The sequence below is a fragment of the Streptopelia decaocto genome (assembly GCF_964273445.1).
Source record: "Streptopelia decaocto genome assembly, chromosome: 2".
NCBI lineage: Eukaryota > Metazoa > Chordata > Aves > Columbiformes > Columbidae > Streptopelia > Streptopelia decaocto.
The window spans coordinates 50,745,665-50,769,073 of NC_138655.1; the positions used below are offsets into that span (position 1 = coordinate 50,745,665).

Sequence of the window (23,409 nt, forward strand, 5' to 3'; positions counted from 1 at the left end):
TTTGACACACTTCTTTTACATTTGCACACACCTGCTTTGTAGAGATGAATTTTCCCAGCTACTGTTTGCCAAATGCCACCCTAGGTTGAAAATAAATTCCCTTTTATTCTCAAGCTACTTTATCCAAATATAATCGACATGATTAGTACGTTAACAAAAATCAGTAATTAAAGTATTTAAATCCAATTACTGACAAAATGTTGCCATTCATTTATTCAAGGGCCATATACCCAGATCTCCATCAGCAATTAGCTCTTTGCTGAGCAGCAGGAATTTCAAGAAGCCAGCTGGAAAATATCAACCTTTTCACTAAAACAAAAAGTAAAAGTATGTATGAACAATTACAACTACACATGTACACTGTTTTTCATGATTCAGTAGCCTGTGTTTTTCTTTGTACATAAAAAAACATAAGTGAAAAGTGCAATTAAATTGTAAAGAAATTCAAAATAATAAAAAAAAAGATGACACCTGCTAAATAATACCCTTATTAAAAGGGAAGAGCTGGATGACATTTTAACTAAACAAGAATTATTACCCTAATAGCTATCATTACTGTTGTTATATTGCTGTCTATACTGACACATATAATGGTATTCATCCACAAGAAGACTGGGAGAAATTACGTTAATTAGCTTGTCAGGCATCGTACACAATAGAGGTCAAAGGGCTGCCCTAAATTAATTTATCTTTTTTTTTTCTTGAGTGTTTTTGAAGGTACACACATGATTAAATTCATTCAGTTTCAAAGTGATGTGTTATGGAAAGTTGACCCACATTGGACAAGCCCTAAATTTTAAACGCCATAACCACTAAAAGCACATGCCTCATGTCCTATCTGAATTTAATGCCAACCTCCAGCCTGCAATCTTGTTACGCCACCCTGTTTATGTTTCCCTACCTAACCATGTAGATCACGGCTCTTTTTAACACTCTCCTTGGCAAGAATGATGGAGTCCCAGTAGACTTCAGTCTAGTGACTTTCCAGTCACTCCAGTCACCTCATTTTCTACAAGTTCACTCAGTTGTTTCAGGGATGACCGGGAACAGACATAGTAGTTCAGGTTAGGAATATGTCTTCTTTTGTAGCACCACAAAATGGTTTAAGTTGGAAGGAATCTTCAGAGATAATTTAGTCCACCCCCCCTGCAATGGGCAGGGACATCTTTCACTAGACCAGGTTGCTCAAAGCCCCATCCAAGCTGATCTTGAACACTTTCAGGGATGGGGTACCCACAACTTCTCCAGGCAGCTTGTCCCAGGGTCTCACCACCCTCATTGTAAAAAATTTCTTCCTTATATCCATCCTAAATCTACCCTCTTCCAGTTTAAAACTGTTACCCCTTGTCCTGTTGCTACAAGCCCTGGTAAAAAGTCTCCCTCCATCTTTCTTATATATGAAAGGCTGCAATACAGTCTCCCCAGAGCCTTCTCTTCTCCAGGCTGAACCCCAACTCTCTCAGCCTGTCCTCACAGCAGAGCTGTTCCAGCCCTCTGATCATTTCTGTGGCCTCCTCTGGACCCACTCTAACAGATCCATGTCTGTCTTGTGCTGGGGGCTCTAGAACTGCATGCAACACTCCAGATAGAGTCTCACAAGAATGTATGCTCCCCATACATGCATCCTCCACTCTGTACTGATATTAGGGATTGCCCCAATCCAGTTGCAGGACCTTGCAGTTGGCCTTGTTTAACTTCATAAGGTTCACATGGGCCCAATCTGAGAATTTAGTATTTCTTTTGGCAGCAGTCTCTGTCCCTTATGATTCTCAGGTTTGGGTTTTTTTTTTTTGAGTACTGCTCTAGCACAGAAATTCCCGTATCCTGAAAGCACAGCCCACATCCTTCTTGCTAGAAGTATGACATTATATTTAGTTGTATTAAACTGACACAGACTCTCAAGTAATCTTGATTATTCCAATCATGGAGCTGTGAGATAAATTTGGGAAAAAAAAAAAAAAAATCTATCACACATCTGAAAACTAAGACAACAGGACACAGTAGAGTGGAGTCTCACCGTGACCCTACCCAGGGCTTCCCACACTTATGTCCAACACTCCATCATCCTGTTCAACATCTGCCCCATGAGCACCTGGAACTATGTTTTGCAATGTGCATGGAGCTCAGCCATGTGGCAGCTCTACCTTCCACGCTCATCTGCTTCTGCAGGAGAAAGACATTTCTGCTGCACCTCAGCAAGCACACTGCAGAAGGAAAGTACCCACTTTCTTCTCATCTTTGGAGGAAGAACTGGCTTATTTGTAGGTGGCAGTCACTTGTCCTAAGTCAGGGCTGACTCCTGCAAAGTACTTGTATCCTCTGTCATCAACAGAAAAATTCTGTTCTGAATGTGGACATTTTGCTAGTGATTTTGTGAGCCTGCTGATAAACAAAACAAGCAAAAAATCTTAATTTTCTGCTTTCAAAAACAAGGTGTTACTTTCCCTCACACTCCTATTGTTTTATTTGCCCAAGGAATCACAATACTCAACTCTTTCAGCCCCTGACTAGCAATTAGTGACATGTGCAGTGATGGCATGTAATGGAAAACCACATAGTGTTCACTTCCCATTTCTCTTTCGTTTTCCTTTAGACTCGTCTTCTGCTGATTTTTCCTCTACCACTTAAAACTGTTGAAAGGGCTTTAAATGTAGTTCATAAAAGCATTTCTGAAAAAGATGTCACAGAAAAGACAAACTTTTCCTGAGGGCATTCTTATTTGATGGAGTGAAACAAAGGGGAACCATCTCAGCATCTCCTGTGATGGGAAGGTTCATCAAAATACAGCTCAAAAAAAATGCTGATGTCTTCAGATATCTTCTAAGGATACATTAAAGATGACATCAGTTTTCTGTTCATTTTTTTTAAAGGTTTTCCATATCAGGCAATGTGCCTTCCCTCTAATTTAGCATTTTCCATCTCGGATTACTCTACCATGCAGGCAACACAATCCAAGCATGAACAGGCCGGCAGCACACAGAACACATTATCAGTCACTGCTCTCCAAAGACACGCGAAGTGAACACAACTGATGACTCTGAGTTAGCTGCTGTGCAGGATACAAAATGAAACAGAAATAGATGAGAGAAGGATATGAAGAGGAGAGTGAAGATACGGTAGAGCAACAAATGGAGTGCCAAGAGTTCTCTTTAAAAAAACCCCAGAATATCAGTAACTGAAGAACAAAGAAAGTAACAACAGAAAATAGTTTTGACATATTTCACGTAGGTAAACGCACTACAGCCCGAAAACATCCCTCAGTTTTTATTGATGGGTTCAGATAATGCTCTTCTAAACAGGTAAGTAAAACATCTTGGCCATTTTGTGTTCTCAGTCACTCTGGTACCATGTTTTCAGGAGTACACAATGTATATTCAAAGATTCTCTTCAGGCTAAATAACTATTCTTTAGTAGCAAATTTTCTTGTTCCTAACCAGTAAACAGAGCTTTTAGCAATACTCTTTTGACTCCAAAAGTATTGCCAGAAGGAAGGACAATTTCCATTTTAATTAAATATTAAAAGTAGAAACACTGAAGGGTGGGGGGAAGACATTAGGAATACAGCAGAAGCATGCGTGTCAAAACAACTTAGTCCTCAGAAACTTCACTTCCATGAGTTACTTAAATTTTGGTCACAGGCCTGAAGGATTTAAGTTATGAGTAACAATGAAGGAAACAACAAATTAACACTACATGAAAATAATTCATGCTGCCGGAGACAGAAATATTGCAATGACAGACCCTGTCACCTTCAAAAATAAGCAGCATGCTTAAAAGAGCTAAAATATGTACCTAAAAAAATACATGCATTTTAAATAATTCTATTTTATTATGTTCCTATAAAACAAGAGAAAGGGAAGAAAGCCTTGTTCCATTTCACTCTTGGAGAGTGGGAGAGAGGTATTTTAAGTCCTTTTATATAGTTTTCTTATTTATTTCAGTGTTCTGGTTCTTCTTACACTGATCTAAACTAATGATTTACAAATACGTAAAAACTCGCATTTCTCATAAGCTTAAATAGGAAGCTGTATGTGAGAGAAAGTTAAGAGGCATGTCCCATCCAGCAGAAATGGGATTTCTTTGCTAAGCCTCAAATCTTCTAAACCTCAAAAATTCTTTAAGTCCTTACCAGTTTTATAAACTTAATGCTTCTAAATGTCATCTTTTGAGCAGGAAGCAATGCAATACTATCATCCCACAGGTTAGCTTTAAGAATCAATTTTGCGTATTTTAAAACACTGTCTTCTAGACCAAACATGATATGAACCTGCTGAAAAACAGGTTTTACTGTTTGCAGCAATTTGTGGACTGCTCGCTGCCAGAATCCACTGCTATTCATAAAAAATAATACTAAGAGTATTAACCCTGAGGTCAAGTAGAACTAGAAAAAGTAAAAATCTGTACCCTCAGCCACCAGAGGAGTAGCATAGTTCACTGGTGATTGGTCTGAAGACAGGTCAGATCTGCACAATATAGCACTAAACCCCAAATATACAGTAAGAAGAAAGGAAAACCCAGAAGGGAGTAACTTCCTTGGAAAAAGTCTATAATGGAAGGAGTAAGTAGCACTTCGTATTTCTACCAAACACTGGTTGTAACTCAACATGAAGAAGGGACATAGTCGCCAAGCAAAGTCCTACTGGATCTCAAGAGGAGAGCTCAGTGATTGCTCCTTATCACACAAACTGACAGATTTGCCTTTCCTGCTCCTACAACACCCAGCATTAAACTGCCAGGGAGGGGGAGAATTATCCAGCCATTCTGAGCTGGTAGAGACAACTGGGGTTTTATGTCCCTTCTTGCAGGGAAGGTATTTTTTTCTAGGAGTACCTGGCAACTTCCCTCTGACAAATGCTCTGCTGGTCTTAAGGGCTGGCGATGAGCTTCATCTGTCCTCATATCTTCCCGTAGGGTGTCACAGTTGTCACTTCTGACTTTTGCTATTTTTGATAGAGAGCTTAGAACTGTTTTAATCCTTGTCGGTACAAGGAAGGAGTCCAGCACAATATCTGTACAGCATCCAGTTCTCCCAGTTAGGAACCCCAATAACCCTTCAGTTCCAAATTTCCAACCAACGATTTCCCCTAAGCTCCTAGTGAGGAACTCCTTTTCCTCCCATGTTTGTATCTGGTGGAAGAAAATGTTTGAAGGATATAGGTTTCTATGACACACATACATAACTTGAAATGTTGTTGTGAGTTATTTTCTGATCCCCAACTACTTTTCTAGAATGTTGAGGCTGATGTATGAAATAAAAGAATGCCCACTTTAATGTAAAAACAAATCAAAACACATAACAAACCTGACAGAGCTCCATCAGCCTTTGATATACAACTGAACGTAAGTATAATTAATACGATAGAAAAATAGAAGTGGTACGATAGCTAAGAGATTGTAATAATTTCTTACTTTTGATTCAGGTATAGAGTTGGATGGCAGGACTTGACCAGCGTGACCAAGAGGGTAAAGTTGCCACAAATTATGACACAAAAAGCAGAGTTCCCAAAAGGAAATAAGGAGAAAAAAACAGGAGATTGCCACTGACAGGAATCAAGACCTGTAAACAGGAAAAAAGAAGGGGAAGGGGGGAAATTAAGAGTTTTCAAGCACGGCAGAGCGAGCAAGCATGGCATAGCATGAAAAGTACTTTAAAAGGATACCAGCCATTCCAAGTGTCTGCGCCAGACAAACAGACCAAAAATTAAGGAAGTTATCTGCATGGCCTACCTTTTAGTCCTGAAAATCTGAAGGCTGGATCACCTTATACAGGCTTCTTGCACAGCCAGTGGAAAGACACAGGCTCCTTTAAAGGAGCAATTATTTTAATGACATCTATTTTTTTTTCATCCCTAGCATTTAACAAAGTTTAGAACAGAAAAGACGTTGTGTTATATGCCCTGCTCTTCTCATTATGCTAGTCTCTGTCATCATTCCCTACCCTAAAAATCAAACCAGTTGATTAGTTAAGACTAATCAAGACTAGTTAAGACTAGTCAGATAGCCTCAAAGAGCTAGATGCTTAGAAATTAGGCTCTGTGAATATACCTTACTTGTTAAGTTTCAAATCTGCCATAAAAGCAGAGCACCTTCAAACAACACAAAATGCAAAACAGGCTACAAAGTGCTGATTTTAAATCTCTGAAACCTAATTCATGGAAGAAAACAAAAGACTTCTACTCAGTTGCCATGCTAGTCAAGCTAGTGCCCTTTAAAATAATCCCCTAGTTTAAACTAATGACATTTGTATTCAGTAATGGACTTCAGGTGGAATTCATCTTCCAAATTTAGACATCCATCTGGGGGTGAGATGAATCATGCAGTGAAAGTGCTTATTTCTCTCCACTGACTATAAAGGGAGCTTACAGAACTAGCTCATATAGAGGCAGCCAAAGCTGCTGTTCACCAACCTGCCTCCTGGTAGCTAGTGCTCATGTCTACACTGCCTAGCAAACCTAATGGTTGTCTTCTATCACTGAATCAAAAAATTAGTCTAGAAAAGTTTTTTTTTCAAGAAAGTGAGAAGCAGCACTGCCCTAAATTAGCATCTGGAATTAGCTTATGTCTTTATGTAAACATTAGCAGTCACTATTTTCCCCTTGGACAAGAGGTAGATATCTGTTCATGGAAAAATAGACACATCTTTCAAATAAACCCCTCACACATATGACATCTTTCTACAAATCTTAACACCTATTGAGTATGAAAGAACTATTTTAAAATAATGCAGTCACATACACAAAGCTATCCAGAAGCCCTTATCGTCATAAAATGATGCATAACTGAAAATATACAGGGTTTTTAAAAAACATGGACCAAATTTCAAATTGGGCCCCATTTCAAATTGGGTCCCATTTCAAATTGGGTCCATCTTTTGTAAATACCCTGTGTATTTTCAGTTATGCATTACTATGTCTACTAATTGCCTAAACTCAGCTTAAACTTTAAGAATGTTTCTACAGAAAGCTGGGGTGTAGGATTAAAAAAAATCACCGACACAGTATACTACTAAATCAAAATAATCCAAACAGTAAAAATCTGCTGTGCTTTTCACAGCTGTCACATTATGAAAAGGAACAGGGCAGCTATATAAAATAACAGCCTCTTATTTCAAATAGTGTGATTCTTTACAAATGCAGTATTTCTCTTCAGCACAATGTCTGCTTAATATTACTTCTCCGTTTACAAGAACAGAAGTCCCTTGATTATTTCAAGTCATTACAGACACAAATAAGTATACTTTTATCAATAAGCTGTCCACATACAACAAACAGATATAGGTACTTAGCATGTTTGGGTGAGGGAAGTGCAATACAAAAATCACCACAAAGGAGACTGAAGGGACAGCAGAAATAACCAGCCTACAGACAGCCCAAACCAGACATTTGTTTGATCAATACCCACTCAAAACTGCCTCTTTCTTAAAACATCTCTTTCCCTGAAGGGCCTCTATTGAGCGAGGAGCAAACAGAGATGTGGCTGGAAGTGCATCCATTACATGATCAAAAAAAAAGTACTATGCAGCAGTAAGAGGATGAAGTAACATGAAATTAAGCCATTGACTGACCTGTACCTGCACTCCTATCCCTGCTCTGAACACAATCCTTGCTTCATGGAGATTTTGTATTTTGGTAGCATGCACGAGATCACACAAAGAAAAGAACATGTAACCAGTGGTCCTAAACAGGTCAGAACCCCATTTTAGGCAAAAGTTTGAGGGCTACTGATAGAAGGAATTCTGAAAAACAAGTAACAGAGGGGAAAATAAATAAATAAAGGGCAGGCTTTACAACAAAGGAATGGCTGTACTGAGCAAGACCCAAAGGTCCATGTCCATTCAAATTCCTTCTCACTAACAGGAGCCAATAATAGATAACAAGTGAGGCATGTAAGAACACAATAAATATATAGCAATACTCCCCCAGAATACTCCCTGAAGCCCCAACAGTTTGCAGAAGCAGGATTTCCTGAACAAGAATAGGTATTTGCCTTTGAGGATTCTTCTTCCATGAAACAGCAGTTTCCCTCTGCACTGATGTAATGTTTAGTCTCCTTAAATTCCTGAGGCAAGAAATTCTATAGCTTAATTACACGTTCTGTTGAGAACCACCTCTTTTCTGTTTTCAATTCATCAGCTGTTAGTTTCATTATATACCTCCTAGTGTCTGTGCACTAAAAAAAGACAGTGAATAAACACACTCTATTTATGTCCCATTGGCTGCTGAACACATTACAGGATTCTGTCACACCACTTTTTGGTCACCTTTTCTACCACAGTGAATTCATGCTGCTCCTCTTACAGAAATTGTTTCATAATTTGGATTTACTCTTCTTAAAACCTCTTTTTGATACGATGACAGGGATATGGGTGAGCAGGGCAGAACTACATAATTTTTTTTTTTTTTTTTTTACAGTATAATCATTATTCTCCCTTTCTTTCCAAACAATTTCAAGTGGCAATTGTCAGCTTTGAGCTCATTTTTTTAGATTAAAAGGCAAGCTTCCTCCTCCCCACCTCCAAATACACCACATGAAGCAATTTATGGGAAATTTCATCTGCTATTTTGCCGTCCAGTTGCTGAGCAATGTCAAGTGTTTGTGCAGAGCTAGGGTCTCCCTTTGCATCTGCTACCCATCAGTAAAGTCTGTGAGCTCACTTTTCTTTTGTATCCTTTATTAAGTTGAACGCTTTCCATTAACCTAACCCTGGAGAATTGTTAGCCAGGACCACTCTCTACTTTATTTACTCCAACTCTCCCTTTTTTGTATTTGTCATTAATTTAACCCCATAAAGTCCTTTTCCCCTATCTTATGGCTGCTTAGTTTCTTCAAAATTCTTTGGTGGGGGCCTTTGTCAAATGCCTATTGGACATGGAAGTAAACTATTTCTGTCAGATCTTACTTATTCATGTGTTTTCCTTCAAAAAACCTTCAGTGAATTTGCAAAACATGACAGTAGGCTCTTAACTCTTCCTCAGTACATCATGTTTATCTATGTTATCTTCCTTATTATTTTGACTGATTTACTTAGTACAGATGTCAGGCTTACTGATCTGTAGTTCCCCAGATCTCTCCTGAAGCTTTTTTTTTTTTTTTTAAGAAAAGTCACATACAGATTAAGACACTATAGATCATACACAAATGAATTAATATCTTAGCTAGATGTTGTATTTCTTGCTTACTGTCTATGGTACAATGATACTTGCTTGCTTGCCATTTGGAAAGCAGTACTACTTGTAAGTGCAAAAGCAAGCTTCTCTAAAGAGACTTGGGTTTTGTTTTTTTCCTTAGAAGTTTTACGCAGTATCTTTAAGAAGATCAGTACATTATAAAGATTTACCGTAACAGTAATACTACAAACTTTTAGCTATACCAAAAGAACTCTCCTATCTTTCCAGTCTGTAAATGACAGCTCCCTAAATATATGCTCCTGTGCAGTAGCAGCCATTCAACTATTTAATAGCTGTCCTAATTACCAGAAAACACAAATGAGCTTGTGAAAACACAGCTATTCATTTGCAAATGAGACAGCATTCAAGGAAAGTTTAACTTCTAACATCTTGCTAGAAGACTGGAACTGCGGAAATTAGAACCAACAAGCAGGCAACATGAGACAAGAACCAAACTAAGCCAATTTTCAATATGCACAAGTATTTTTATACTCACCAGTTGTGTGAAGGTGCAGTTTTGTTTCACAAGGTTTCTAAGTGCCCTTTAAATTTCAAGTCTAAGTTCACTCAATTTTTTTTTTCAGCATAGCGCTGACTTTCATCTTTTTACTCACAAGTCCAAAGACAAAGAGTCAAAAGTGAGTCCCATCTTACTAAACCGATCAGGTGCCTTTCTGCAATGCAAACTTAAATGCTACGTTTCATTGTGACCATATTTCTATTAGTAAGGTGTCAAATATATTAGTGTGCTTAAACCAACATGCAACTGTTTCAGCCCCTTTTTCACCTCTGTATTTTGTATTAGTCTAACAGAAGTTTGTAGTTCCAACACTAACAGAACAGCGTGGATTCATCAATTCAGTATCTTTAGACAAATGTAGAGAGAAAAACAAAAAACATACCTTATCATAATTGGTAAAGAGACTGTTGGCACAAACATACCATTCACATCTTAAGTTTTTAAAACATTGAGAAGAACAAAAAAATACTCTATCACAGATGTTGAAAAAACACCTTTCCAAATACGAGATTAAAACATTTCCTTGGTTTAAAAGCCTCTGGTACTTCTCAGTCTTCCAGGAAGCAGTTAACCATGTCCTCACCTCCACTACCATGCGAGCAGGGAGAAGACACAGCAGATAAAGCCACACACAGACTTCATCTTAATAACACAAAGCTAGGAAACCCAAGAGAACAACACAGTTGCAGAGTTATTTTCCCTCTTCCCAAACTGTCATAAGAAAGCTGGTAGAAACAAACAAAACCAGCTTCCAAAACAAATAAACAAAAACATTCTGCCTTTCAACACCTGTGTTTTGTTTCGTTTCAACTACCACGCTTATTGTTGTGGCCCGCTTAAATCCCTTCATGAAAATCTCAGAACGGCTGAAGTTGGAAGGGACTTCTAGAGGATGCCTACTCCAGCGCCCCTGCTCAAAGCCATGTCAATAACAGCAAGTTGCTCATGGCTGTGTCCAGTTGGGTTTGAGTTATCGCCAAGGATGGAGACTCCAGAACATTTTTGGACCACCTGTTCCAGCATGCCCATCACCCTTACAATAAAAAACCTCACATTTTTTTTCTTATATTTGAATGGAATTTCCTGTATTACAATTTGTGCCCACTGCCTCTTGTCCTGTCAGTGGGCACTACCGAATGGAGCCTGGCTCTGTCCTCTTTATTCCACCCCATCAGGTATTTATACACACAAAATCCCCCTGAGCCTTCTCATCCCTAGGCTGAGCAGTCCCAGCACTCTCAGCCTTTCCTCATAGGAGAGATACTCCAGACTCTGAGTTATCTCAGTGACCTTCTGTTGGACTCTCTCCAGTATGTCCATGTCTCTCTTGTACCAAGAGCCCAGAAGCAGACACAGCACTCCAGGTGTGGTCTCACTAGTGCTGAGTAGGGGAAAAGGATAATCTCCTTGACCTGCTGGTAACTCTTTTCCTAATGCATCCAGGACACCTCTGGCCTTCTTTGTCACACATTGCTGCCTCATGTACATCTTTTCCACCAGGACCCTCAGGTTCTTTTCTCTGAAGCTGCTTTCCAGTTGGTTGTAATATACCATATACTATATAGTATGTTCCTTCCCCCAGGAGCAGGACTTGGCATTTCCCTTTACTGAGCTTCATCAGGTTTCCATCAAACAACTCCTCCGGTCTGTTGAGGTACTTCTGGATGGCAGCACAACCCTCTGGTCTATCAGCCACTCCTCACAGTTTTGTATCCTCTGCAAACATGCTGAGGGTGCATCTCTGTGTGCCAACCCAGGTCAGTAAGAAAGGTGTTGAACAGGACTGGCCTTGGTTTTCAGCCCTGGTGTACAACATTAGCAACAGGCCTCCAGCTGGACTTTGTCCCACTGATGACAACCCTTTCAGCCCAGCACTTCAGCCATTTACCAGGTGCTCTCACTGTTCACTGACCTGGCATGTACTTCATCAGTTTGTCTATGAGGATGCTATGGGAGGCTGTGCTGAAAGCCTTACTAAGGTCAAGATAAACAATATTCACTGCTCTGCTCTCATCCACTCAGCCAGTCATCTCATCACAGAAGGTGGTTAAGCATGATTTCTCCTTCAAAAATCCAGGCTATGCTGATGAACAGCTATGTCCCAAATAACTTCTAGTCCTTCATACTTGGGAGTTATTCTAGCTCTTGCTCTTTGTCTTTTTCCATCAACTTTTTTTCTGATGTATATAACACACTAACTCATTAATAGTTGCATATCTACTAATTGGGATGTCCTTAAAACAACTAACAATCTCAGGGCACTGCTTAACAAACTACTTATTCCAGCCAGGCACTGAAATAACAATGCTTCTTTTTTCTCCACAAATGTGTCTGAACTAGCAGCAATGTTGTTGCAGCTGTAATTGCCTAATGATCTCAGAGAGGCAAGGAAAACACCCTCCTCCCCACCCCCAAATATACTCACTGCTCTTCGGAAAATACAAGTTTACCAGGCATACCGTCCAACCATCATACCTGTAAGAATTTTTCTCTCCTTTAAACTAGAATTTTGTTAATAGCATCCTTTCCACACATCTAGTATAATTCCCATATTTTGTCAGGCTCTTGACAGACAGAAGAGGCTCCTTTTCTCAAATTTCCTGGCCTCCCTGAAACAGAGACATTAAGAATTTCAGAGAGCATCTTCTCCACATGTGTTTTCCTTAACTTTTTTCACCTTCTCTCTTCCCTCCAGGAGTGCAGTGAAGACACATCAGACCCAAAACAACGCTAAGAAACACCCTGTGCTTACACTTCTTGGGGAAGAAAGACTGCACCACACCAAACCCTCTGCATTCAAGTGATGGTGTACCTAGAAGGCAAACACCCTTTCAACCTCCACTAAAACTAAGAGCACATAAAAAAATTTTGGTCAGCAAAGCAGAAATGCAGTTTTCCTAAACTCTGCCCAGTTCTAAACATTTCCAGGGACTGGATAATCCAGCAGCTGGTTTGGCTAAATGGTAGCTCCACTCTGTAAGTCTTACAGTAATGGCAGGTTACAGTTGTGGTTTTACACTGTGTTATATACCTAAGTGCTTCAAACACACTCTGTGGCATTAAACTGAACTGGAAGAGTAGATTACAACACGAATCCCTCATTCTTTCACCAGTTTAGTGACGTACTGCCAAAAAAAAGAGTCCATTTTAAAAGCCGTGTTTTACATTTGGCCAGGACACGTCTGCTGTAGTTCCGACAGACCAAGGACGATCGTCTGACAACAGTTTCTAGGGTATTAACGCTCTCTGCAGCCAAGTGGTTGACTAAAATACTTTAAACAAATTTGGACATACAATCAGATTATAAGAATTTTCAGGCAGCTGAAGCCCTGGGCCAACACTAATTGACAGGATTCATTTAAAAACTCTTTCACACTTGTGCAAAGTTAAATCAACTTGGCACTCTCTGTGGTAGGCAATTGTCTCCTTAAAGTATGAGCACTATTCATCCAAGTGAATTGCTGCATTAAGGGGACAGTTGGCTGGCATGGGGAAGACGGGACCAATCGACAATGTGCCTTAGTCACAAAGAAGTTGTAGCAAGAGTTTCTAAAATCCAAAAGGCAGTTGAGACCGTGAATAGATGAAGCTAGCTGAAAACGACAAAAGTACAGGATGTTTCTGGGAAGATGCTGGTGGTTCAATAAACTTCCTAACTGAGTAATCTTAAAAAATTCTTGTGTCTTGTTTTGTAAATTTAGCACCTCAAGTGTTTCAGATAATTTCAGTTTACTACTTAACCCCTTAACACCAGCTAAATATTGCAGCAGTAGCTATTTGTGGATTTTTTTTTTTTTTCAGATATATGTACACTAAACAGCTAAGAGCTCTGTGGACCTGCATCCTTGTCAGGGGGGGCATTTTATTTCACATGTAATAAAGAAACGCAGAGCAGCATTCAAGGATTCATTCTCGAATTGTTCTAAGGAGATTACAATGTTCCAGCTCCCCTTCCCTCAGTAAAACTTAAAAGGGAAAGTACAAGAAAGCCACACAGTGCTCAGGTCAAAATAATCACAGAGACTGTTGAATTAATTCGTTATCCCAACAGGTATCGGAAGCACCGAAACAAAAGCTTGGTAGTGATAAAGGGTACATTTTACAAGTAGCACAGCAAACCACTACATAAGTTATCACTGTATTTGAGTTCATTTTTCAAATACTATTTTTAATTGTTTGTGTACACAATACAGATACCATTCTGTAAAGCATTAAAAAAGATGCCACTGTCTACTGTGGAAGTCAGTGGGATTATTCCACATACCACCAACAAACACTTGGGATGACATCCAATCCAACTTGTGGTGTAAATGAATTACCTTCTTCCCACCTCAGCAAGACTACAAACAAGACCCCCAAATCCTACACAACTTGTCATATAAAGCCTGTTAAACGATACATGGATCCCTTTCAGCAACATAAGGATAAACTGCTCAAACATTTGCTAACAGTTTATAAAGTGTTCGAATTTTCTTGTGCCAATTTTATGCCACATGGCAAAAGAGTTCAGAAACAGACTCTAGCTTATGTAGAATATTTGTAGTCAAAAGTAAGTGATGTCTTATTCACTGTTCAATGCAGTGAATTAGTATAACTGTACAATCTAATTAGAAAAAGGAAAAAGTCCTTGATTCAACTGCTAAATTAAGCTAGCTATTTGAGCGAGCAGCTCCAATTTCATTGCTTGTAAAGGCAGGCAACACTTCTTTGTCTTCATTTTATACTCTAATGAAGTCTACTTCAATAGAGTTGCCTCCGCTTATCCCAGAAGACAATTTGGTCCTTTTGTGTAAAACTAATTCCGCTCTCCCTGAAGTCAAGTGGAATTTTGCACTTGACTTCAGTGTGAAAAAGGATCAGATCACAGAATAGCAGCGCTAAAATATTTGTGAATAAATATAGGTTCAGATTTTCCACTTCCTAATTAGCAAAAAAAAAGTATACAATTGATTTGATATTAAAAAATGAAAAAAAAGTCTATTTCCATTTCAGTTTAAACCATGTGAAAAGTTGTTCTACATGGAAATGTTTTTAAAAAGGTAATATAATCCCATTCAAATATTCTGACTGTAAAACTGCACTATCTAATGCATCTGCCTCATCTTTTCAGTTTCAGAGGAACTGAGGGGGAAAAAGTCACAATCCCTCAAGCCCAGGAAATACTTTAAGAGAAGCAGCAGTTTCATGGCATGGTTTCCATGCAGCAACAACACTTGCAAACTTTTCAATTCTCTGACAACGCTGTTAAGGTTTCCTCAATAACATCTTACACTGTGATCAGTCCACTGGCTCAAAAGTTTTGGCAGGTTACTCTGTCAGCCTGATTACGATTTTATTCCATCACCTAAATTACCTGGTTGCCTGGCTATACTATACTACATACAATGCAGTAAACAATGTTTACTTATAAATATTTGTGTGAGAGCAAAAGTAAAATACAACAGACCTGCAAAACCAATATATAGTTAAACCAAATGTATTTTACTGACCAGTAAAACAACCTCTTTCTTTGAGAAAAGAATGAAGAAGAACAAGTTTAAAACTATGTTAAAATAATCATTAAAAATAACCATATAAAATCAAGGTGTCTTGGCTGTTAATGTCAGTCACTTTGTATTAACTTGGCTATGGTTTTACCATGTATGACCCAAATTTAGATACTATTCTGAAGGTATGTCAGACCTAAGCTAAGAAGGGTGATGGGGAGGAAGAGAGAGCCATGGATTTAATAATCAATGGAAATTAATTCCAGAATATTTAAATACACCTATTTTGTATGAACAAATCAAATGTTTCCAGGGAAATAATTTTTCATCTAAAAACTATCACTTAGCCTCATTTTATGTACATCACAATAGCCTGAATCAATCAGTTCTACAGGTTTCTACAGCATTTAAGCTAAAATATATTTCCTAAAATGAAACAGATTGATATCTTTAGCAAATTACATAATATATATAATTATTCAGCCAGCTATTTCGAAAGCTTATCACTTTAAATAACCTTGACTACTATGATTTATGAATTGTGTTTTAAGTGTATAACTGTACTTAAAATATAGTACAGAACTGTACTTCAAAGTAAAAAAAAAGTATCTGTATTACTATTGCATCTTAGCCTCTACAGTCATATACAAGTCAACTGAGAATTTTGTACAACTAAAAAAAAAAAAGAAAAACAAAACAAAACACACACGCAAAAAACATAACTTCACCCTCTACAGAATATTAACACAATACTTACTTTTCAGGCTTAAAAAAGTGTGACTGCTGAAAAAAGGAATTTTACTCAAGAAAATTCCCCCCACTGACTAGTAGTAACAGAAATTATCCTGGATTTCCCTTCTCTTTCCTTCATATGTAATTGTTTTCAGAGGAACAGTATTTTGCTCTATGCTGTAAAGTGTTCCTGAATAGAGAGTTTAACTTTACTACGAAAACAGAATTAAACACGGCTGTCCACAATGGGACTAGTATACTAATCTTCTCTATCCAATGCACGTTTTTAAGTTAGGTACAGAGGAGCTGGTCTAGCCAATACTGTTATAACCTTTAATAATCCTTTAAACAAATATTTAACATGGGTATCAGTTAAACAAACTCCTCCCTCTCTTTGTTTTCAGGACTTTGTCATTTTATTAATGCACCTTTTACTTAGAACTTATGGCGGGGGGAAACCCAAAAACCAAAACCAATATACTTTGGCAAAAACCCCAAATATCGCACACCTCAGAAAGCAAGAAGCAAACTTACATTTCAAGATATTCTAAAACCTCTTGAGACATTAAGAATCTTTCCTGAATTGAGTGTGTGTGGGGGAGAAGAATAAAAAAAGAAATATCTGCCTAGATGGACTTCTGATCTGATTCATGACAGCTGTTGTCTCAGTAGGCTTTACTTAATGAACACATGCAAAGAGAAGCACTGCTAAGATTCAGGTTTAAAAAACAAACAAGAAAACAACAAGTCTTCCATCTCCCTACAGCAGAGGACAGCTTTCTCACAAGAATGATACACAACTCACCTGGACTAGTCATCACAAAAAGCAGAGAACGGTTTTTGCCGTTCTAAGCCTTGCATAAATTTGCATTAAGAAAAAAAATCCATATTTTCAGGTTCACTTGTCACTGCAGTATTGCAAGATCTTCTGTTAAGAGAAATTACCCACAAGTGCCTAAGATGCACTATTACATGTTTGTAGCTTCATCATAGCACCAATATAAGTTTGCATGTCTAAGGAAACGTGGAATACTTCAACTGACCTACTGGAATCACAGCTAGTCACAAATACTAAATACTATGTATCAACAAAAACAGCAGAAGTAGTAAAATATTCCACTGGTACATTCTGTTTTCAGCTCAAGAATTTATGGGAAAGGAGACACAAAACACTCGCTTTTATCACCCTAAGCCTTCTTCCCATTTCATCTCACCCCTGCTCAGTCCTCACATGAATATAAATGCCACATCTTTACAGATTTTTTAAATGTGAAGTTTGCTATTAGGTTTGGTGTAGATTTTTAATTTTTAAGATGTCTGGAGATGACTATTTTACACAAATTTCAGACTTACATGTCACACTTAATTCTCTGTTTCTCACAGACTAACATTGTAAAACTTTTAACTGAAACACTACAAATTTTACCTGTTAATATGCTTCTGAAGACCTTGGTTTGGAAATCAGTAAGGTATGGCTTTTATCTCAAACTGCAGACATTCAGAAAAACAGCATCAGAATCAAGGCAAAGAAAAGAGATAGAAGAGAACTGAGAAAAAAACCCAAAAAACTTGGAAGATGTACTACTAAACTGATTGATTTGTTTTAAACACTTTACAATGTAATACAGAACTTTTGTATTTATATTCAAATTTACCTACTCAGCTGCAGCTCTTTGTTAAGGCTCTCTTTCCCACAGTTTGACAAATGAATGCTAGTTTCAGATAAATGTATATATTGAAAACCATAATATTTTCTATACATTAACTCTATATTAATTTTACAGTGGTGCATGCTTTGACCAAAGCCTTAACAGCGCTTCTCCTGTTTGAGGCATATGTTCATTAAGTTACGCCTACTGAAAGGTCAGCCCTTATGAATCAGACCAGAAGTCCACCTGGACCAAATATCTTCAAGTCAGATCAGAGGTTCACCACTGGTCCCCACAGTCTGAGATGCCAGGCGACACTGGATGCTCAGGAAGGGAGCCTAAGAACCAAGAATGCCTTTGGCCGTGCAATCCTTAGCAAAGCCTTTTAGCTTCTGGACTTTGGGGTACTGTTGCTGACAAAATAGAATATTTGTGTTGAACAAGTTAAGCTGCTAAAAAACAACCAGAAACAGGAAGAACGTGGAAAGGAAGAGCAACTTCGGAGGGGTTCTTTTGGATTCTCCTGTGGTTACAAGTGTCAGTCACTGTTTTAGTTTCCAATAAAATGTTATTGAAAAGCAAGAAGATACACCTAACAACTCAGACCTGTTTATCCTCTGTTACACCTAAAGCATAAATATTAATTTTGTTATCTAACCATACATAATAACTTATTAAAATTGGATTGTTCACTATTAATTTGTTTTAAGTCTTCTTTTCCTGGCTGACTGCCAGAACAGTTATAATGCCATACAACTGCAATACGCAAGAGATTCATGGTACCCTTTAATTACGCTTTAAATACCTCACACAAGTCCTGCCTTTTTCTTACAATCATCAGGGCATTAAATGTGGTTGAAAATTTCAAAACCTTTTGCCCAGATACTGTATTTTTTCTTCCTGAAGCTGAACTTTATGTGCACCACCAAAAAATCTGCCGCAACTACGGGCAAACAGTTTGAACAGGTCTGAACGTGAAAACCATCCTCCACTCTGACCCTTCTTTTGCTACAGGGCCATCAGTTCTGGTGAGTGTACCCAAGACCTGACTGCACTTATGCTATTACTGTCTCGGTTTTTCAAGATTAGAAGGTGCTCTGGGCATGTGCAAACAAAGGAAATTAACCCCACTGAAGCAAAGTCTTACAATATGAAAACTGACTTTAAATGTCTCATCAATGCCACAAAGTGCTCTTGAAAGTTCCCCCAAGACAAAGTTAAAGGCCCTGATCTGCAAAGATTCACTTACCTGGGTGTGTTTACTCAACTTCACTGTCAATGGAAGTAAACTAAGTTTTTCAATTTTGTAAACCTTGTCTAGCTGATCCTAAAAATCTGAAAGGATGGCTCAACACTTCCAAAGAATCATTTATTTTTCCCAGACTTCTCGAGGCTTCTGGTATGAAGAAAGCCACAGAAACGTCTATCTTAAGCCATAGAAGTTTTTCATCCCCCTGAAGTATCACTTTGAAAGACAAATGATCTGAAGTTTAGTAGCACCATCAGAATAAAAAATTTACATAAACATCTAAGATACAGATGTAGTCTATATAGATACTTGTTAGAGTCTCAGATCACTCTATTATAATAGCATTTGCCTTCCCAAACCACAAAGCTAAAATACAGCCAGGTTAGCAAAAAAAGTTACCTAATTCCCTGTGCAACATCTGAAGAAGCTGAAATACAGACAATGCCAGTCTGAGGTTTTAGTGGTCATTACTTCCCCAGCACTCTCCAACCATACCCTGTAACATTACCCAACACTACAATCAAGAAAAATCGAAACAAAACCCCAGTCTTGGCCACAACAGTCAATGGGGCCTTGGATCCTCTTAGGGACAATCCCTGCAGTAGTGTCCTGCTGGGCTGTGTGGCTACAAGCCAGGGCTAGCACTGCCCCCGAGGAGACCCTCAGCTCCCGGGCTCATTTCAGTTGAGCACGACCTTGATCCACTGACTTTTGGGACACGGCATGAAACCTGGTGCCTACCCAAAGTGACAACAGAAAGAGTTATTTCCCATCCTATTTCCAGTTCTCCCTTACGTCTTTGAAGAACGTGTTTAAATCTAAAGGGAACATAACTCATGCATAAGTAATAACGTTTACTTACTCAATTTCTAACATTAATGCTACTATTATCTTGATCTCTATTCCTGCAATCAGCCACGCATGTTAACTTTACCTAAGGGCGCATCCCTCCTTGTTCCAGTAACTTCCTTTGGTGCCAGTTTCTGCTTTGACACATTGCCACCGTTAAGGATAAACCCCCCAATAGGCAGAAATGGCAGTAAGAATGACCTCTTAAAACCTGAAATTAAACTCGCCCTACACTTAGTTGACAGTATCTTCCCAATATGACTTTTTTCCCTACTAAATTCAGCATACGCATGGGAATTTGTCCAGGTTTGCCTTCAAAACCTGGCAATTGATAATACAATTTGGAACCCTACAGCTCTAAGTCATTGGTTTGAATACAGCCAGGGACTATAGTGATTAAAAGAAGTTACTATATGGCAACCATAAAGCAGTTTGTGTTAAAAAAAAAGAAAATAAGTGGCTGCCACATCATAAAATCCATCACTACGAACCAGCATCTTACTGGCACTCTCAAGGAGAACAAAAATGAAATAAATACCAAAAATGAGCTATGTACTTGTATTCGGCGGTGGTTCCTCCAGGACAAAAACTAAATCATTCTGTTACAGTAGTTTGAGAAACTACATTTCTCCCTCACTAATCAATCTGTTCCATCAACTAGCAGAGAACTCCCAGGACTAGAAGCCTGAAACCTTTCATGAGGGCTTCAGAGAAAGCACAGGCTGTGCGTGTATGCATGGAAGGTGCCCTATCTGAAAAAGGCTGCTTGATGCAACACGGCAGAACAAAGATGCATTCCTAAAGTAGCCTTTGTGTTAATACTGACACCAATTTTTAAATTAACGTCAAGGTAGCTTCCTCAAACTGCGAGCAAAGTACAAGGCAAAACAATTGGATCCAAGTAGGGAATACGGATGAAAGAACGTATTTCTTTTCACTAATGGTTTGAACACAAGGAATTATCTATTGAAAACATACAGCTTTTAGCACATATAGAAATTAAAACCATGAAGCTACTTTGTTCATAAAGTAAACTTTGACCACATAAAGTGACATGTGCCACACCGCAGACTTTCACATCACTGTCACATGACGGTCACCATTTATTGGAGCAAACAGAGAGCCGATTTCATTCTTCAGGAGCTGTAGGAAGTATGTAAAGCTCAAAAAAAAGAATATTCCTCTAGTGCAGAAGTGTAGCTCTCTGCTCTGCTACATAAATATTGATAAAAAACCTAAATTGTGAACTGCAGTTTGTCAATAATTCTTTTACACAGTATGCATCACACCAAATTAAGTATTTTTTTAGTGATGGCAAATAATGTAGCAATTTAAATACACTTTCAATTTCGTTTGTTTGTTTCATAGCCAAAGAACTGTTGTTAGGCAATAAATATTCCCCTGGAAATCTATATTTATAATACAAAATACAGATTAAAGCTACCTTGGGCTCACTGCTCTCAATCCAAATGAAGCTGTTCAGATTTCAAAAGAGTGGTACTTGGGTCCAGATACTAAAAAGTTACTGAAAACCTGACCAGTAGCTCTGTGAGCAGCAAAACCAGGGAGGCCCCATTTCTTGCATCAATTTCCAGCTTGGGATAAGCGTTCATGTAAACTCTGGTGTGCAGGTTAAGGGCTCTCTTTTATGTGGCTCCCTTACTTTCAGAAATTTTGTAGAAACTGGTCACCTGGGAGACCTCTGCTGCCAAATTTGTTTGAAATCAGCTAAAAGCCAGAAGAGTTATTACAGGGACAGCCAGCACACATATACTGCAGTTGCATTTGAGCTGCACCTCCTCAGGAAATAAAGCTAATGAAACCTGTGCAATAATTACTGGCAACTGCTGCTACCAACTATCGTCACCCTTTCACACACCTCGTGTTGCTGGATGTTTTTCTTTGAAATTCAGCACAGTGCCAGCACTGCTCTTTCTGTTCCCATCATAGATGCTGCCTTGTCCCAAACTTACCCCCACCACTCCGGCTGTGGAAAACACACCCACAGTCTCAGCTCTATGCCCATGTTCAGCAGGAACCTCCTATAGCTAAATTTACAGATATGCATCAGAAACACAAGTGGAAGTGCAAGGTTTTGGTATTTGGAAAATAACAGTTCTTACATCTGTGAAGCGGGAAGAAACACACAGTTATGGCAAAACTGTATTACATACTCACAGAGATACTGCAAGTGTAACCGACAAGGCAATTTTATGATAAATCTCTCTTCAAGGGCTTACTTTCTAAAAATGAAAGAAAAAGACCCTGAGGTAAACTTTTGTATCTTGCTTCCCTCACTCAGTTTTGCTTGCAAAATTTGCCTGAAATTTCATTCAGCTGTCCACGAGTTATTGAGAGAAAGACACGCCTTCCCTGGCAACATGCTCCAAACTTGAAACAGGTTTTGGATCATTCTGCCAGTTTAAGTAAATCCAACACCTATGTTTTAACGACCAGCCTCTGCTTAGGGTTAGATCCAGCAGGTATGCCTGACTACACCTTAACAACCACGAGGTTCATAAATACTTATAACCTAGTTTTCCCAATGCAAAGTGGCCCGTACCCACACGCACACCAGTCATCTGGAGCACATCATTCTGAAATTAGTGCGATAAACCCGTATATTTGTAATACTGTATAATGGAGAAGACACGCTGGCCCCTGGCCTGAGGGACGTGTGAGCAACTTTACACACAGCGAACCTGCAGGTCCACACAGCGCAGAAAGTTAGGCGCAGCCTCCGCAGGAACGCGGCCCTGCGTAGAACCAATACGTTTCTTTTTAATTGTAAGGAAGATGAGGAGGCTTAATGAAGTGTGATGACTGAACATTTAAATTAATGACTCAGAAATTTAAAGCACTCGCATGCCGACTCGATGCAGGGACATAAACCAGAACACTAAGGAGAAAAAAAAAAAAAAAAGAAAATAATTCCGCGCAGGCCAAGCTACGGGCGACTCGCAAGTCGATTTCCTGAATTTTGCCCTTTTACATCCTCCGGCTCCGAGCGGTGCCTGAGCCCGGGAGCCGAGCAGAGACTCGGCTCACGCCGAGCACCAGCCCGAGCGGTGAACACCAGCACCGGGGAACGAGCTACCGCCCCGCAGCGCCCCGGGACCGCGGCTGCCGGGCGGGAAGGGTCCGCGGACGGAGCCCGGCGGCGAGGCGAGCGGCCTCCCCTCACAAACTTATTTCCCCTCCACCCGTACCCGCAGCCAGCCCAACCCCGGGCGGCGCGCAACGCCGCGGCTCCCGCCCGCCACCGCCCGACCCCTCGGCCCCGCGGGCGGGGGCTCGGGCCCAGAAGAAAGTTGCTGAGAAAGTTCTGTAGAGGAAGGGGCCAGGAGTGAGGGACGTTCCCCATTCCCCGGGGCGCGGCGGCGGAGCTGCCCAGCGGGGAGAGGCCGGGGGCGGGCGGCCGGGGCCTAGCGCCTCGGCGGGCGCCGCCGCCATCGCGGCCGCCTCTCCTGCGGGGCTCGGGAGCGGGGACGAGGCCGGGTCCTCACCTGCTTCTTCTCGGCGTGGAGGGTGGGAGAAGGAGGGGGGGAGGGAAGGAAGCAGGGCCCCCCCCGCTCCTCCCGGAGCCGCGGCGACCCGCGGAGGGAAGGGGGGGAGGAGTGGAAGGGAGGAGGGACGAGGAGCAGGAGGAGGGAGCCGGGCGCTCCGGTGCGTGCGGGGAGCCGGAGCCTCGCTGCGGGAGGAGGAGGAGATTCCCCGCCCCTACGGCCGGGCTCTCCGGCGGGCACCGCGGCCCCTC

General features: G+C 40.0%; 1 protein-coding gene across 2 annotated transcripts in view; it reads right to left on the reverse strand.

Annotated features, from left to right (window-relative positions):
• YES1 (YES proto-oncogene 1, Src family tyrosine kinase) overlaps positions 1–23,330 on the reverse strand; it is a 50,614-nt gene extending 27,284 nt beyond the window's left edge. Inside the window, exon 1 of one of the 2 annotated variants that reach the window (XM_082045983.1) lies at positions 23,159–23,330. The gene's annotated coding sequence lies outside the window, so the exon portion shown is untranslated. Of the gene's footprint in view, positions 1–12,162; positions 12,292–23,158 lie in introns of those variants that run through there. The other variant, XM_082045984.1, reaches the window with a different exon arrangement.
• Between the last annotated feature and the right edge of the window lie 79 nt (positions 23,331–23,409).